The following is a 17,921-nucleotide window of genomic DNA, read 5'->3' as shown; positions in this document are numbered from 1 at the left end:
GGTCAGCTAGGAGAGCTTTGGCTCCTTCTTCAAGCTGGTGCCTCCTCGTGGCTCTGCATTCAGCAGGTGGAGGCAGAATCCACTCTGTCAACAAGGAAAGCACTCAGGCAGAGAAACACAGGGCCCTCCAAGTCAGTCCCCCCTACTTTGCCCTTGTTCTACCTCACCCATCTCCTTCTCTCTTCTTTGACCCCCAGCCATAAAGTTCTCTATTTACTCTCTTTCAGATGTGGATGGTGGTGAACTCAGAGCTCAGCCTCCCATTGGTGTCACCCACAAACTTTCCCCACCCGACCTACAGCCACCCTCCTGCCTGTCCTGGGCTGGATGCATTTCTTTTCCTGCTCACAGCTCCGCCCTCATCAGCATCAAACACCTCACCCTTGAACAACTCCCTGAGAAAACATGCATCCACATTGTGGTTGTTTGCACACCCCTTTCAAACACTTTTATCACCCTTCTCCTTTCTCTCTCTCTCTCTCTCTCTCTCACACACACACACACACACACAATTCTTCCGTGACTCCTTCATATTTTGCAGTGGCCGAGGCTCACGCCTCCCCAATTTTCTGTCCCTCTTCCCTCTGCACACGCACCCTTGCAGAGCCCCCTCCCCAGAGTGCCCCACCACCTTTCACCCCCCCCCCAATGTCCACCCCTAATCCCAGCATCCTTTTCTACAAACACTCCACTCTCCCGCTCCCTGCCCCCAGCTTGAGCCCACACCCTCACTTGGTCAGGCGGAGGGATGGAGAAGCAGGGCGGACCCGGGCCTCGCCCAGCTGCCCACCCCATCCCTCCGTGGCCCCGGCTTCTTCCTCACCCACCATCTGTCCTCACTTGTCCTCCCCTCACCCTTCTTTCCGGCACTGCCTCTCTCCCCACCCTCTCTTCCCACTGTTTCCAGTCTCAATTTCACTCGCCGGGAAATCACCCTGGTGCCCCTTTATTCAGACTCATTTGTCTGAGCCCTAAGGTCTCCCGCTACACTCCCACAGGCCCTCGGGAGCCTACTCACTCTGTTCCAAGGACACAGCCATCAATCTGCAGCAGACACGGGTCTCCCTCCCTCATCCTGGAATCCCCGCTCGCTCGCTGGCTCGCTCCAGAACAGATTGCCTACTCGGCTCTGCCCCTCCCCCGGCTCTCCTCTTCCAGGTCTCCTGGATCCCAGGCCAGCATCTTCTGTGGTTTCCCGTCCTGTGGTCCCTGTGCCCCTTCTTTTACCCCCAAGGGGAATCTGAAAGAGGATGCTTAGAAGAAAGTTCACAGAATCTGAATGCTTCTTTCTGAAACTCAGCTGGTGCTGAGGCTGCCCGGGTTTGTGGCTTCCGCCAGAGACAGGTCTTCCCCTCCCTCCCCATTCCCTCCCTCTCTCCCCCTCCCTGCATCCCTCCCCCTCCTCTCTCCCTTTTTCGCTCCCCTTTTTTTTCCTCGAGGGCCAGGTAATGACGTTTCACTGTCTCTTAGCAACTGCCTCCACATCTCTGAGCAACAGGAGAACTGGCTATAGACCCCACCAAGATGAGAGAGGAGAGAACGAAGTACTCAGGCAGAATTCACAGCCACCCACAGGATCCTAGTGATAGGGCAAAGGGAAGAAAGGGAGCGGAGGGTAGGCAGCCTGGGGACAGGGGCAGGGGAGAGGAACAGACCGGGAGAGAACACAAAAGGCCCTGTGGGAGAAGTCAGAGTAGGGGCCACGGATGAATTCAGAATCCAAGACGGAGGCGGTAGACCCCAAAGGGACAATGGAGAGAGCTTGGAATGGAGCAGGGGAAAGCAAAAGGGTGGTTGAAATTGAAGACATGAATAAGAATGGGAAGAAAGTAGAGAAATGTATGTGGTACTCAATGTTTGTTCACTGGACGGGAGCTATCTCTGGAGTCGCTATGTGACATCTGTTTCTCTGGGTCTGAATGTATTGTGGTCTCCAGGATCAGGTGATGGGCCGAAGGCTTTTTTTTGAGGAACCCTATTTTTTTCCTTGATTGTCCCTAATTCCTGACCCCATGAGCTCTCTGTGGGATATGACCTTTGTGTGGCGTAGACCAATTTCCCCTTGACTTGAGATTGCAGAATCCTTGAGAAGCAAAGGACCAACTGCCCGGTTCAGGTTGGGGGTGCCTGGACATGTCTCTAGGGGACTGAAGGCTACCAACAGCCTCATGGTGCCTTCTTCTTTCTGCAGTCCCCAGGGATTCCTTCTGTTGTCCTGCTCCCTCCAAGCTTCCTCTTCCCCTCCCCCATCTCCAGATTGGCCTCATATGAGGGTGGTATTTTCATAAATGCCTCTTTTCCTCCGATCTGTTGAGCAAGTCTTTTGCTGTCCTGTATTTAAAAACTGGCCTGGTTAGTTGGTTTGATCAAAGAGTGGGCTCATTTTTTTGTGAACACTTACTGTGTGTTGGGCAATTGGCCAGATGATGGGGTTATAGCTGCTAAGAAGATGGCTGTGGACGAATCCGTTATGGCACTGACACTGCCTCTGGTGGCCAGTCAGCTGACCTGGGGCCTCTGTCATTTAAGTAATACCTTAAGTCTTTATTGTGGGGAGAGCCCAAATAGAGTCATAGAATAACAAGCAGGAATTTCCACAGTTTCTGGACATTTCCAGCGTTCTCAAATTCCTCTCCCTGTTTGGTTCTAGAAAACCTGCTCCTCTGGCCCTTCTTTCTCATGTTATGGGTATTTTGATCTTTCATGTTCTACAGTGTCTAGTGCAGAGTAACCTGGTAGCCACTGCATCAGTATTCACCTACTGAATTGACTGAGGAAAATGCCATTTGCTTCCCCTCCCCCATTAGAAAAAGGAAAGGATCGAATTTAGAAATAAAATCTTTCATCACGTTGAAACAATGGATCCAATTGTAATTGAAGACTGTTGGCCTCAGAAAAGCAAAGTGAGCATCTTTCTTTTACTAACCGAAAAATGGTAGAAAACACTTGCTTCAGTGGAGGCATTTATGAAAGATAATTATGAAAAGTGTTCAGTACCATTCAATTTTTAATGTTGACTAAAACAAATAAGAAAGGATGGTAATTTTCTTCCTTTACATGATACTAAGTTCATATTTACAATTAAAACCAATAATATGCCTGAAGAAAAATATATTAGTGACAGTTTCCTTAAGGAATAGGATCTAGGCAAGAATACCTCATTGTCATGTGAAACTTCCTTTTTCATACCTGTGTAATGGGATAGTAATAATGGCACCTAACTCATGGGGTTATTTTAGGTACAAGCAGTTATTAATAAAGCTACTCTGAACAGTACACAGTGAGGACTACAGATAGGTTTGCTAAATAAAAAAAGTAAAATAAATAGCAGAGGACAGAATTGCTGAAATAGTTATGCATAAAGGAAAACCAATAAATTGTACCAAATGGCCAGAGAGGAGAAAAGGGAATGAGAAAAGGAAAATATCACATTTGCAGATGATTTTAATGCGTTCTTATGCGAGATAAGTTGCCAAACCTACAGGAAGCCCTGATTCAAGAACATTATGATTGCATATAATATCCCCGGTAAAAGTGAGATTCAACAAGGTAGAAATGTTTTAAATGACTTTCTACTTTTAATCATTCTATGACTCATCGAAGGATTCTATGAATCCCAAAGTGGTGTTTCACGGTATACTATGTGCCATGAGAAAGATGAATGTTCTCAAATAAGTTTGAGAAGCAGTGAATTAAACAAAACAAAGCAAACTTACTCCTTGGAAGATTTCTCAGGGGCTTTAATGTGTGAATGGTCACAAAGCAAATCATTAACGAGAGCATCGGGAAATGAAGGAAATAGAACGCAGCTTTTCTAAGCTCATTTTGGATCTCTGTTTTTCTTTCTTCTCTTCTTTTTCCCATTTTCCCTTTTCTTTCCCCTGATTTTACTCCTTCTCCTCTTCTTGCTTCTGTTTATCAGAACCATTAACATTGGGAATAGTTTCTAGTGGGCCATGGTTTGGGAAATATTGAGCTCAGCTTAGACTATCCCTTGCTTAAACGTCTTAAGTGTAGCACTGGTTGGCTACTGTAGAGGTCATTTTTTTTTTTTTTAATACTTAGCAAAGAAGTATTTTTTAATACTTAGCAAAGAGAATAATTACATGTGTAAATATCAACAAATCTACACTGAGACACTGGACTGGTTGGCCACTTCCCTTCGTAAAGTGGCTTTCTCCTCCTATACAGTAGTCTTGCAGGAGAATGAAAAGGAGTGAATTGGTTTTGAATTCCAGTGAAGTGGCTTCTAGAAAAGTAATGAATTATGAGATTTCATGACTTTTCAGGGATCCATCCTTCCTTCTTTCTTTCATACTGGGAATTGAACCTAGAGGTGCTTTAACATTGAGCTACATCCCCATCCATTTTTATTTTTTATTTTAAGACAAGTTCTCTGTAAGTTGCTTAGGGTCTTGCTAAGTTGCTGAGACTGGCCTCAAATTTGTGGTTCTCCTGCCTCAGCCTACCCAGCCACTGGAATTATAGGCATGCACTACTGCGCCCAGTGTTTAGGTTCTCTTTCAAATTAAGGAAACTGCAACTTTCAAGGATATACCACATTGGGAATGTGCACATAAAGTAATCAGCGAGTTGTAGAAAATGAAATGAGTTGAAATATCATTTTCATTATTATGCTTTCCTGAACGCATGGTAAATTAGTAGTAACAGTGACAGAATACTTTGATGACATGAGAATGAATTTAATCTGCCACAGAAGAAATTTATTCAGGGAAAATTATGAAACCTTAGTTGAGTGAACATAGAGGAAGAAATGGAAAGCTGATCTCTACTCTTATTGGGAAGGTTTAATAATGGGAAAAATAACTCTCTTTCCACATTATCGTAACTTAATGAGGCCTTTAGTAGAATCTGGTGAACTGGTAGTGAAAACCATCTGGGGAAAACCCAGGGATGTGTAGCTGGTATTAACAAGGTGCTGTTGCTGCTGCTGCTGCTGCTGCTTCTGTTGGGAGATGCTGGAGAGTAAAGATGGTAGATTGACCATCTAACAAAAAGATTACAAACTGTATCACAGTCTGAAAAATCACTCAATGGCCTTATTCAATACTTAGGTTTTGAAAAATGACCATGGATACACTGTGCATTCCCCACATCATTCCCCCTCTCAGAAGACAGAACTTGAAAAAAAAAAAAAAAAAAAAGAAGGGAAATAAAACAACATTGAAAGTAATCTTGGAGTAAGACACATTATTAAGTTCCATATTTCATTTTCTCCACATTGTAAAAATTCCAAACGGTCCAAAGAAAGAAAGAAACAATAATAGAAAACTCACCAGGCAGAGAACAGAGCAGCGCATTCATCCAAGCAGGGCAGAGAAGATGTCGTCCCGATGTTGGTGAAATGGACAGTGTGAAATGGTCAACATCTCTAGATGGCTCTTGTCAAACACAACACTAAGAGACAACAGGGTTTTACTGGGCAAGAAGTGATAAATTAAGAGAGAAAGGAAGGAAAGAAAGGCGATGCAAAAATGGATTTATATTTAAGTATTTGAAATAATGCACGCAAAATATATAGAGAAATGCCACAAATGTAATTCTTACCAGAAGGGTCAGAAGAGGAGAGGTATAGATGGAAGCAGAGGTTGAAGGTGTTACTTTGCTGGATTTGGAGGCAGAGGCAGGGGACAGGGCATGTGGGCAATCTCTAGAACTGGGACAACCCAGAAATAGCTTCTTCTAGAGCTTCCAGAAGGAATGCAGCCCTAGTGACGGATTCGAGGCTTCTGATCTCCAGAACTGTGAGATGGTAAGTTTATTGTTAAAGTGTTTCAGTTTGTGGCTATGTGTGACAGTGGCAATAGGAATCTAATACAGTCCTCAAGACGACCACCTGCTTGTTGAGTTTGGGTAGAACCTGTGACCATGATGGGGTGTCACTCTTCTGATTAGGTTACACGTGAGTTGCCTTCATGCTAGTTGGAAGAGAAACTACCCAGGTGGGCCTTATGTAATTCGGTGAGCCTCTAAAGGGGCATGGCCTACCAATGTGATTCTACAATATGTATAATCAGAAAAATGAGAAATTATATCCCGTGTATTTATATTATAACAAAGTATATAAGGACATTCTACTGTCATGTATAACTAATTAAAAAAAATAAAAATATTAAAAAAAAAGAATTTGAAAGAAAAAGAAAAACAGCTAATTAGAACCAGAGCCAGCAATTTGAGCTGTCCATGGAACAGAGTAGATATTAAACACTTTTCTTTTTTAATTATAGAAGTAATGAACTCCCCCCCTCAAAAAAAAAGGGCATGGCCTTTCTGAAAAGACATTTGACTCAAGGGATATCCTGCTTAGCTAGCTCTGAGAGTAAAAGGGGGCACATGGGAAGGACTCAAGTTCTTTTCAAGAGTGACCTCTACTTGATAAGATTGATGATCCCTGGTCAATGTTTAGTAAGAAAATGGGAAACTTGTTTCTACAACTGCAAGGATCTGAACTCTGCCAACAACTTGGATATGTTTAGAAGGTGACCAAGCCTAAGCTTCAGATAAGCATGCAGCAGGCCAAAAGTTTGATCACAGCCTTGTGATACCCTGGGTATCAAACCCAGCTATGTCGGGCCAGGACTTCTGACCTGCAAAGCTATGAGCTAATAAATAGGTGCTGTTTTAAGCCATTCTTTGTGGTAATTTTTTTTTTACACAAGGGAGAGCTAATACAGCCACGTGGAAAGGCGCACAGTGTTGCTAGCAGTTGAATCCATGAAAATAGAAAGCACAGGGTTGGGGTTGTAGCTCGGTGGTAGAGTGCTTTCCTTGCATGTGGAAGGCACCGGGTTCCATCCTCAGCACCACATTAAAAAAAAAATAGAGGCATTGTGTCCCTCTACAACTAAAAAAATATTTAAAAAAGAAAATAGAAAGCATAATATGTTAAGTTAGTAACAAAATCTACCTGTAAAACTTCCTGAGCTGGGTATGGAGAATCAGATCATCTACACCCTTGGATGTAGTAATTGGTGTAGTCCTACTTAGGAAACTGCTTGTTCCTTTGACCTGGCAATTAGAGATTAGTTCACTATAAAATATTCATCGAATGGGTATTTATGATGACAAAAAGGTGGAGATAATATAAATGCCCAGCATTCAGCAACAGAGGGTACAAAGCAAACATCTTATTAATATAAAAGAAATATCAAGGATAACATCATTAACAGTAGCATCCTGGTGAGTGATATTGTGAGGAAGCCTGAGAATCCCAGTAACAAAGTAACTCTGAGCAAAAATGCATTCCCAGGCACTGGCTGTGTGCCCCCAGGCTCATGAAATCCTTTCCATTCAAGTCCCTCATCTCTAAAAGGGGTCTTACTCACCAGCATATATAAAGAACTCAAAAAACTTAACACCAAATAAACAAATAACACAATCAATAAATGGGCAAAGGAACTGAACAGGCACTTCACAGAAGAAGAAATACAAATGGTCAACAAATACATGAAAGAATGGTCAACATCTCCAGTAATTAGAGAAATGCAAATTATAACTACACTGAGATTCCTTCTCACTTTAGTCAGAATGGCAATTATCAAGAATATAAGTAACAATAAATGTTGGTGAGGATGTAGGGAAAAATGTTCACTCATACATTGCTGGTGAGACTGCAAAGTGATGCAATCACTATGGAAAGCAGTACGGAGATTCCTCAGAAAACCTGAGATTGAACCATCTTTGACCTAGTTATCCCACTCCTTGGTTTATACCCAAAGGACTGAAAATCAGCATACTATAGTGATGCAGCCACATCAACGTTTATAGCAACACAATTCACAGTAGGTAAGCTGTGGGACCAATCTAGGTGTCCTTTAACAGATGAATGGATAAAGAAAATGTGGTATATATACACATATGGGAATAGGAAAGACAGTAGAATGAACTGGACATAACTTTCCTATGTTCATATGTGAGTATACAACCAATGTAGTTCCACATCATGTACAAGCACAAGAATGGGAAGTTATACTCCATGTATGTATATGTCAAAATACACTGTATTGCCATGTATATCTGAAAAGACCAAAGGAAAAAAAATGGACATGATCTTAACCAGTTCCTCCAAGGGCCACTGAGAGTTTTGAAAGAGGCAATATCTGGTACAGTTCTTGGTCCTTTATCAAAGCTCAAGGACCTGGCCATTCCTATTAGTGTCATTACATGAGAATGAATTGAATGCCTTCTGTTTCAAACTCTAAATGTCTTGAGTGAATTTGGGAGGTAGGATTATATGTCGGGAAGCTACATAACACATTAGTTATGAGCACGGTCTTTGGAGCAACAATAATAATAGTGATAGTGACAAAATACCTGACATGGGGTTATTAACCACACAAAGCGTTTAGCATAGCATCTGGCACAGGTCAATTCTTTTTATTATTATTATTATTATTATTACTTTGGGAGGGAGTTGGTAGAGGCAAGCATGGAGCTACCACTCAAATAACAGCACTTATTCTTTGGGCAATGATCGCAAGTTGTCCTTTTTTCTTGTGGTCAGTTCCCACTCTCTTTCTGCTCCTTGGTTCCCAGATCCCTTGTCCTGTTCTTGAGCTTTCTGATGTTTTCTTCCTGCCGCTGCTTGACGATCCTCCACATCAATCCTCTGGCATTGGCTGTGACATCCTGCATGCATCCTGTGCACTTCAGAGACACATGTGTGCATGCATGTGTGTATGCACATGTGTTTGTAAGTGTGTGTGCATGCCTGAGTGCCACATAGTGTGCATGGGTGCATGGGGATGTGTGAATGTATTCACACTGTGTGTGTGTGTGCAAGGGAGCATGCAGAGAGGTGGATGAAAATCTCAGGATTGCCTGTCTCAAGATCAGATCCATTCATATATGATGCGAATGACAGGGGTCTCCTGTTCTCTTCCCAATCTTGGCTGCCTTCCCTGTTGGGAGGTATGGAGAGAAATGAAAGGTAGGTGGAGGGAACCTCCTTTGTCACCCAATATTCTCTTGGTCAAATCTTTCTCAGAGTCATTGCTGTTGACCTGCAAGCCCCAAGTAGTTACTAGACTTAGAATTGTCTCCATTGGCATAAAATCCGAGTTGCTGATTATTATGTATTATCACTCACTTCTAGCATGGTTGGAGGTAGAAACAGCAGATGCCGTCACTTTGAGGTCCTGGAGCACAGACATCTTGCTATGTGTAGAGAGAGATACTGGGGGCCACAGAAAACAGACACTTCCTTAGCTGCTCAGAAATATCATGGGGCAGAAAGGGAAGAGGATAAAGAGAGAATGATTCAAATTCATTCTTTTTTTTTTTTTGGTACTGGGGATTGAACCTAGGGGTGATTAACCACTGAGCCACATCCCCAGCCATTTTTACTTTTTTATTTTGAGACAAGGTCTTGCTAAGTTACCTAGGGCTTCACTAAGTTGCTGAGGTTGTCTTTGAACTCAAGATCTTCCTGCGGCAGCCACCCGAGTTGCTGGAATTACAGGTGTGCACCACCATGCCTGGATTATCCTTGTGTTTAACACACACTTAATGAGAACCTATTATATGCCAAGCCCATCTGAGGTACATATACAATGTCCAGAATTACAGGGCCAATATCTATTCTGATTGCCCAGTATCCTTGATGCTGGGTTGTTAAATATTTTGATTACCCCTCCTGTTTAGCAATGAACAAAACAAAGTGGTGCTCATTTCTGTTTGAAGGCAGACAATAAACACACAAGTAAGCACACGAATATTTGACAGATCATAAATGCTGTGGAGAAAAATGAATCAGGGTATGGGGGCAGAGGTTAAATAATTTTCTTGAGATTTCATGGCTAATAAGAGGTGGAACTGGGACTTGCTAAATTTGAAGGCTGACTACTTGACCTGTATACATGTAGGCTCTGGTAGGGGGACCCGGAGCAGCTGGCCATGCATCTCATTTGCATCCTTACCTAAGGGGAAGTCAGAAAGAGACTTTTTCATAAGTTAGTTATTAAATATTTATTAAGCCCCTACTGTGCACCAGACAACATGCTGAGCTTTGGAGATGCAGCCAACAACAAAGCAGATAAAGTCTCTGCTCAGGGAGGAGGGAAGCAGGAAGACAGATTTTAAGTCACTGCAAGGGTACAAAGTGCTGTAAAGGGAGAATACAGGACAACATAGGAAGAGAAAGCAAGGCTATTCTATGGGAAATAAAATCAGTTTGTTGAAGGCTTACCTGTATTCCCACGTTTTGAATGATAGCATCATTCAAAATAACCAAGATATGGAACCAACCTAAGAGTCTATTAATAGAATAATGGCTAAACAAAATGCCATAACACACACACACACACACACACACACACACACACACACACTGAATTCTACTCAACCTTAAAAAAAAAGAAGGAAATTCTTTGAAACAACATGGATGAAACTGGAAGATATTACGCTAATTGGAATGAGCCAAGCATAGACGAATACTGCGTGACCTCAGTTATGTGTGTCATGCGGAAAAGTCAAGTTTACAGAAGCAGAGAGGAGAAGGGTCAGGACGGTAGACAGGAAGATGTTGGTCAAAGTGTATAAAGTTTCAACTAGATAACAGTGAATAGATTCTGGAGATCTATGGTACAGCATGGTGAGTATGATTAATAATAATGTACACTTGGAATTGCTAAGGGAGTAGATCTTCAGTGTTCTCGCCAGGAAAAATTAGCTTACCTTATAATGGATTTGTGAACCAGCTTGATTTCATCACTTCACAGTGTGTAAATGTAGCAAAACATCATGTCATACACGACGAGTACATACAATCTCTAAATAAAAGTGATGGGAGAAGATGTCCCCAGGAAAGCCAGGTGTTTGCTGAGTGTATTTGCTCTGAGCTCCTCTTTGGCCCTGAGGTGTGGTGTCTGTCCTAAGTGCATTGATCTCACAGAGAACCCCTCTTGTCTGGCTCTTTCGTGGGTGTCTGACTAGGCTGCGCCCTCTCCACTGCTTCCACTTAGGATTCTGATGCTGTCCAGAGGTGCCCAGCAGTCCCTCGACTCCAGGGGCAGACCACTGACCTGGTCCCGTTCCCAGCCATGGGCTCTGAGTCATGCCTCTCAGTCATTTGCTTAGTGCAGGCACCTTCTTCCAGGCATGCTCAGGACTGTGGGAAGAGGACGGTGGGAGGGAGCCCAGCTCCTGCCCTGGGATTTTCGGCAAAGGAGAGTTTCAGGGACTACAGAAGAGGAGGTGAGAGGCAGGAATTGGGAAGAGCAGCAGGCTTCCTTCTGAGGCGGTTGGGAAGTGGGACCTATTTATAGGAGGAATTTCAATAAGTCTTGCCAATCGGAACTTTGCCTGGAAATACCCTGGCACTAAATGAGGTCATATTCACCTCTGTGACCCAGGCCCTTCTCTCTCTCTCTCTCTCTCTCTCTCTCTTACCTGTTCACATAGATAAAGGTGCACTGTCTGTCTCTTAGACACAGAAAAGCAGTCCCATGTGGGGTGACTTGTTCCTGCCTGTGGCTGTGAGGCCACCATTGCTGATTTGTTCCTTTCCTGTCATTATCTCTCTTGCCAGGCATTGCTGGATCGGAACCACAAGCTCTTGGTTGGAGCTGTAGCTGTCACTTTCTGGCTCCCTGCCCCTGGGAAGTTGATGCATAGCTAATATTTATTGAGCTCCTTTTTTGAGCCAGACATGAGGTTAAGTACTGCACGTGGAATATTTTGTCTTATTCTTAGGGCAGCCCTGCAGAGGATGATGTTTCTTTTCCCTTTGTTTTTAAATCACAATTTTATAAAAAAGCCACTGAGCTCCAGATAAATTGGGCAATTTGCTGAAGGAAATAGGTAGCTGGTGGAAAAGCTTATGACTGTCACTCATCAAGCATTTACCTTGTGTTCAGTGTTTAACCTGTGCCACCTTTTAAAATGTCTGCAATAAGCTGAGTGTGGTGGTGCATGCCTGTCATTCTAGCAACTCAGGAAGCTAAGGCAGGAGGATTACAAGTTTAAGGCCAGCCTCAGCAACTTGGTGAGACCCTGTCTCAAAAAAAAAAAAAACAAAAAACAAAAAACAAACAAACAAAAAAAACAAAGGGTGCTGGGCATGTGGCTCAGTGGTAAAGTGTTTCTGGGTTAGATCCCCAGGAGGGAGGGAGAGAGAGAAAGTGGGGGTGGGGGGGATATGAAAGCAATTAGGGAAGACACCTGACTGGGGCTGAGAGGAGCAGAGAAGACGGGGGGGGGGGGGGGGGGGGCTACAGTGATGTCCTCTTTTGCCCCATATTGTGTGGGCATTGCTATTGTCCCACCACTGAAAGCCACCGGTGTTTACTGCACCTTAGGCATGGAGCCAAATCCTTTATGTCATTCAAGCCCCATCTTACCCCACATTTTACAGTCGCAAAAACAGGCAGGCGAGGTAGGGTATTTCCAGGTCTCCTACTTTGTTGATGGCAGAGCCACATTCTGACTGGTCTATGTGGCTCCTAATCACAAACCTCTTGCAGGGAGGGCAAAGTGGAGCTGCACAAAACACTCCCTGCTGTCCACCTAGGCAGAGAAGCTGGGGACAGTGGAAGGGAGGTTGGGACCTATTAGGAGCAGAAGGGAAGGAGTTGATTTCTTGCCCATCCTTTTATTTGGCTTTCTCTCAGGGAGGGACTCTGGGGCTAAGATGTCTTTGCCTGAGAGACACTTTTGGCCTGGAGAGCGGAGAGGGGCCAGCCCATTGTGGACTGGAGGAGGGGGAGGGCTGGGGTCTTTGGGCTGCCCTAGGTCTGAATCCAGAGGAGAGCAGCTGCCCAAGGGTGCACTGTGCTGTCCTCAGTGCGGCTGCAGCAGGAAGCCACACCTGCAGCTATAGTGTGGCCTTTATGGGGGCAACACGGGATAAAGGTGAAGAATTGGTCCATCCAGGGAGGACCAAGCTCAACCGGCCCCATGAGGTTGAAGGATGGCGGCCCTAAGAATGAGAATCAACACCTCCCAATGCTGGGCAGCCCAGGGTAGGGGTCCTGAACTGAGAAATCGGGCGGCACTTGACTCTCCTTTAAATTCTCTGTCGGATCTTGGGCAAGTCACATCCCCTCCCAGGTCTCTAGTTTCTTTATCTAGTAACACGGGGCATTTGGACCAGATGGGTTATGCATGGTTGGGTTGACTGTAGAGTTCCAATAAGGACAATGACTAAGCATTTGCCATGTTTTGACATGATATTTAATCCTTTTCTGTTCTTTAATGGGATGATTCCCTTTGGTCTGACTGCTTGGCTCAGAAGTCTCAGGTCCCAGACCCTGCATCAATAAGGAGCTGGAGAGAGGGTGGAGGTCTCCCCACTATCATAGAGAAGTAGGATCTAGAAGGGCTGGGGTGATGGAGCAGCTACTGCCTGGATCCCAGAATAGCTGCAGCCCTTCTGGTATCTGTCATGCTGGCTGCAAGCTCCCCTTCCCATTGGCTGCTCCCTATCCTGCCGTCTGGCAGGCACTGCTTTCCAGGTTTTTGTGGCTCAGGCTAAGCAGCCCTCTTTGCACACTATAGCATCCTGGCTTCTTGCTCCAAGAGGCGGGAATCATAATAGCAACTCTTCTCTTGTTCCTTTACTTCGCCTCCCTGATGGTGAGGACACCCAGGTGGTTTGGGACACCGTAAAGAGGCTGAGAGTTGGTGCCAGTCCTCATAAGTCCTTTTACCAACTCACCTCGGGACTGGGCACACATCTAAACATCTCCGTTGGCTTCAGTAGTGTCACCTGAAGGACAGGTACAATCGGGCTATTGTTCTGCTGTTGACCAAGGTGGTCTTCTCAGTGGTTTGCAGTGGGGGTCCCTCTGCCTGGCTGGAGACCACACCATGCTAGTTGGATATTTTGAATATGACTCTTAGTCATTTACAAGAACCGATGTTAAAATTCAGTGGGATAAATAAAGAATGGAAGCAAGTGCTCTGAGTTCCCCGAAGCTCTAGTCGGTTGTCTAATATGTGGTCTTCCCGGGATCCATTTGGTTTCCCTCTCTCGGTGACAGATTGCATCCTGATTTTCCACTCTTATTCTTAACCATTTGTTTCCGATGGGGTTTGCTCCAAGTCTGCATGTGACCCATGCCTGGTCACCCGAGCCTTTCTTGCTCAGATCACAGTGACAGATGAGGATGAATCAAATGCAAAAGGCCTCATTAGAGCCAGTCCTGGGGCGGGACCCAGCCAGACATGACCACTAAGAGCGCACTTCCCAGGTGGCTCAGTTAGACCAATTGGATCATCTCTCTTTGCACGTTCTCATGGGGGAAGGTTTTTCTTTAAGTTACCAGTGAAAAGGATGTGCGTCATGGCTCCTCCTTCCTTCCCTGTCTGGCAGGAAGAGAATGGAACTAAGCAAAAACAAAGATAGGAGATGGAGAGGAGAGGGGAGAGAGTCCTGGCTCTCTCTGATCTCTAATGACTTTATTCCTATAACTCCTCCTTTAAGCAGAGAGAAAAGTAGAGAGTGTCAAGGTGCAGGGCACACTTTCACAGTTTTACCTTGGTTTTCAGAGTAGTCTTCCCTACTAAGATTAATGTGATCTTAGGACTAAGTGTGTCCTATAAATATACAGGGGAAGGGGTTTCTAGGCAGAGGGAACAGAAAGTACAAAGGCCCTGAGGTAGGAGGAAGTTAGGGATCTTCAGTAATAGCAAATGCACTGACTGTGACTGGAGCTAAGTGAGAAGGAATAACTTATCCTAGATCTCTCTTATCTAACACTCTCTGCCCAGACTGGACTTGCAGCTTTACTGGAATTGGTACCTGTAGGTGCTAAGGTCTAGACATTTCAGAGACCAACACCGAGGCTGACTCTTAATTCTCTCCCTGTCTATACCAAAGGAGCATGACCTCCCCTTAATGAGTGTCCTCTCATAACTCACTTAGGATCTATTATAAATTTTCTATAGAGATACAGAGAGAGGGAACAACTCCTTGGAGACAGAAGAGCGTCAACGGGAGGATTTCTTTCATTACAATTGCCGAGGTGTGACATTTCATGAACACGTGCCAATTTTGTTCCCTGTGTGTTTGTTCCTTTCTTCATTCATTTAACAAGAATTTATTGACTGTCTGATATCTGCCAAGGTATACAGAAAGGCACTGAATATACAAAGATGAATCAGTCACGGTTTCTGCTTTCAAGGATCTGAGCCTGGGGTGGGTGTGGAGGAGGCAGCCACGTAAACAGATAATTAGAGGGAGACACGGCAGGTGCAGAAATGAGGCAGGGACGGGGTGCCACCCGCGGGAGGTCTGGGGAGGGAGGGAGGGTTTTATGGAGAAGAGTCAGGGTGGTCGATGCAGAGGACCTGACCTCTGAGCTGCACTTTGCAGATGGAGGGAAGTTTGACCAGTGGTGAGTAGCGGGAGGGACCCAGATGTTCAGAACGTGCAGATGTGTATTAAGAACATACTGTTGTGGGCAGGGAGGGGATTAGGCAATGGCACACCTTGAGTGAAGAGGGTTTGGGAACCTGGAGCTGGTAGATGGAAGAGAGGGGGTGGGCGAGGTCAACCTAGAGTGCCCTGGATATGTAGACTTGGTTCTGTTGCTTTGGATAATCCTTAGGGATTTCTAAGTAAGGAGGTAATGGAAATATATTAGAATGTTAAGTAATAATATATTTTAATATAATACAAAAATTTGACAGCAGAACATAATGTAATACATAACAGTGGTGGGATTGGGCTGAAGAATGAGTGGTCAGTTGTTTGTGTTGAGACAGGCTTACAAGCTCAGATGCCAACAGGAGCCAGGCAGGTAACACAGGGGACCAGGGAACAAGGTCCACAGGACACATGGCTCTCTGCTGTCTTCAGAGGGCAGTGGCTACTCCATGCAGGCAATTGCTGTCCCATTGGGAGCTCAGGTCCAGAGTTGCCAAAGCTCCTGTTCTCCAGAGCAGCTGGAGACCCAGATCCTTATGTAAAAATCTCACCATTTTTAAATGTTGGCAAGTAACTGGAATTCTACAAAACGCTGTGTGGGCCAAGTGTAACACATCTGCCAGGCTGATCTGTCTGTGGGCCACTGGTTTGTAACTTCTGAGGTGAGAAAAGAGTTTTCTTTCTTCAAAAGAGAGATCAAAATGGTTTGGGATGCAAGGATTCGAGTCTGGAATGGCTTTCTTTGGCTCTTGTTCTGTCAAATTCCTAATCATTCCTTAAGGGTCCGTTTAACTTTTCTCTGTGAAGTTCTCCCCATCACCCTGACCCCTGCCATCCCAAATAGACCAAGCATTCATCTCACTTTGGGTCCCCCACATCTTTTATAGGATACCTAAGGGGAAAGTAAAAGCAAAGGATATGAAGCGTGAGAGAAGTTGGGGACAGAAAAGCCTTGGAACTGCTGGCTGATGGACAGACTCCAGATCTGTAGAAATGGATGGAACTCACAGTCCAGGTCCTCATGGGAAGAAGCAAGCTGGATCTGAAAGGAAAGAAGAAATGCTCTGCATGTGGGCTCGAGGTTCTTCCAGACTTGATTCTTGAGCAGGGCTGTGTATCACTCTCGGTAATGACATCTGCCTTCAGTTACTGCTGATCCCGAGTCCCGGAGCACTGACCTGGGAGTCGTCCGTGGAGGGATTTAGGATACGGGGGTGGATTGGACATCTGCTGTTTTCGTTGTCCAACTTGCTTTCATCCTTTTTCTTGGCTTCTTTAGAGATCCATCCCCCTCAACCCCCGCCTCCTCCAACGTTCAGCCCATGGACTCAAGGGCTGAGCGTGTGACCCAGATGTGGCTCATCCTCTGGACACAGATGGTCACATAATTTGATGACAGCTGGTAAGACTCCGGTTCAGGACCTTCCTTGAATTGTTGAGGGATAAATAGTCTCACTTTTCTGCTGGGTTTGAACCCGGGATGGTACAGGTCTAGAAGCTGCTGGCAGCCACCACATTAGCCTATGAAGAAAGCCAGTATGGGCAGCAGGACAGTGAGAGATGGCGTTTGGTGTGGTGGTGCACCCCTGTAATCCCAGTGGCTCGGCCAGCTGAGGCAGGAGGATCCCAAGTTCAAAGTCATCCTCAGCAACTTACCAAGTTTACCACTTACCAACTTACCACTCCATTTTTTTGAGTGATCTCACCACCCCGATTCCTGCTCACCTGTCAGTTCTTGGAAGCTAAGCAAGATCCTGTCTCTAAATAAAATATAAAAAGGGCTGGGGATGTTTCTCAGTGGTTAAGCACCCCTGGGTACTAGGAAAAAAAAAGTGAGGGTTGGGGGTACGGATGGTACCACGTGAGCTGCTAAATCAATCAGCACCTAAAGCTAATCAATACTAGATTTTTTTTTTCTTATTTAGTAAAACTTCCCCCTTAAACCAGTTTGAATTATGCTTTCTTTTGTCATGTGCCACCGAAAGAAATCCTTCAACCTCAGTGACAGGCATGAAGACTGATCCCTCCTGGGAACCGTTCTTGACAGTTTGCAAAGCATTTTTGCACTGATTGCCTTAATTCTCTCCACTCTTCTGAGAAGCAGCCAAAGCAGGAATTGTCACTCCTGTTACACAGAGACGGCAGTGAGGGGCAGTGAGCCCAGGGTCCACAGCCAGGCAGTAGGAATGCCACAATGAGAATCCTGGCTCTAGAGTCTCACTGCACTGATAATGTCGTGCTAAATTGAACTCCAGTGATGTCGAACTAAATTACCCTAAAGTACCCCTGGAAATAGCCTCTCAGAGTCATAATTCATGCTGGGTAATTACAAAATAACTTTCTTCTTATTATTTCTCTACTTATGTACCTCTAAGGGAAGGGCTGGTGATAAATGTCAGGGTTGGGACAATTTAGATAATTATTTGGATATCTGGCCGATGGATCCTTTTTTCACAGTGCCACTATCTGTCTGCTTTTACCTCTGCTTGATAATCAACCAAATGGAGGCCTTCCATTGCACGTCCCCCACCTA

Source organism: Callospermophilus lateralis, chromosome 2 (genome assembly GCF_048772815.1).
Source record: "Callospermophilus lateralis isolate mCalLat2 chromosome 2, mCalLat2.hap1, whole genome shotgun sequence".
Classification (NCBI taxonomy): Eukaryota; Metazoa; Chordata; class Mammalia; order Rodentia; family Sciuridae; genus Callospermophilus; species Callospermophilus lateralis.
The sequence above is the reverse complement of the archived record's forward strand: the minus strand, read 5'-3'. Positions refer to the sequence as shown.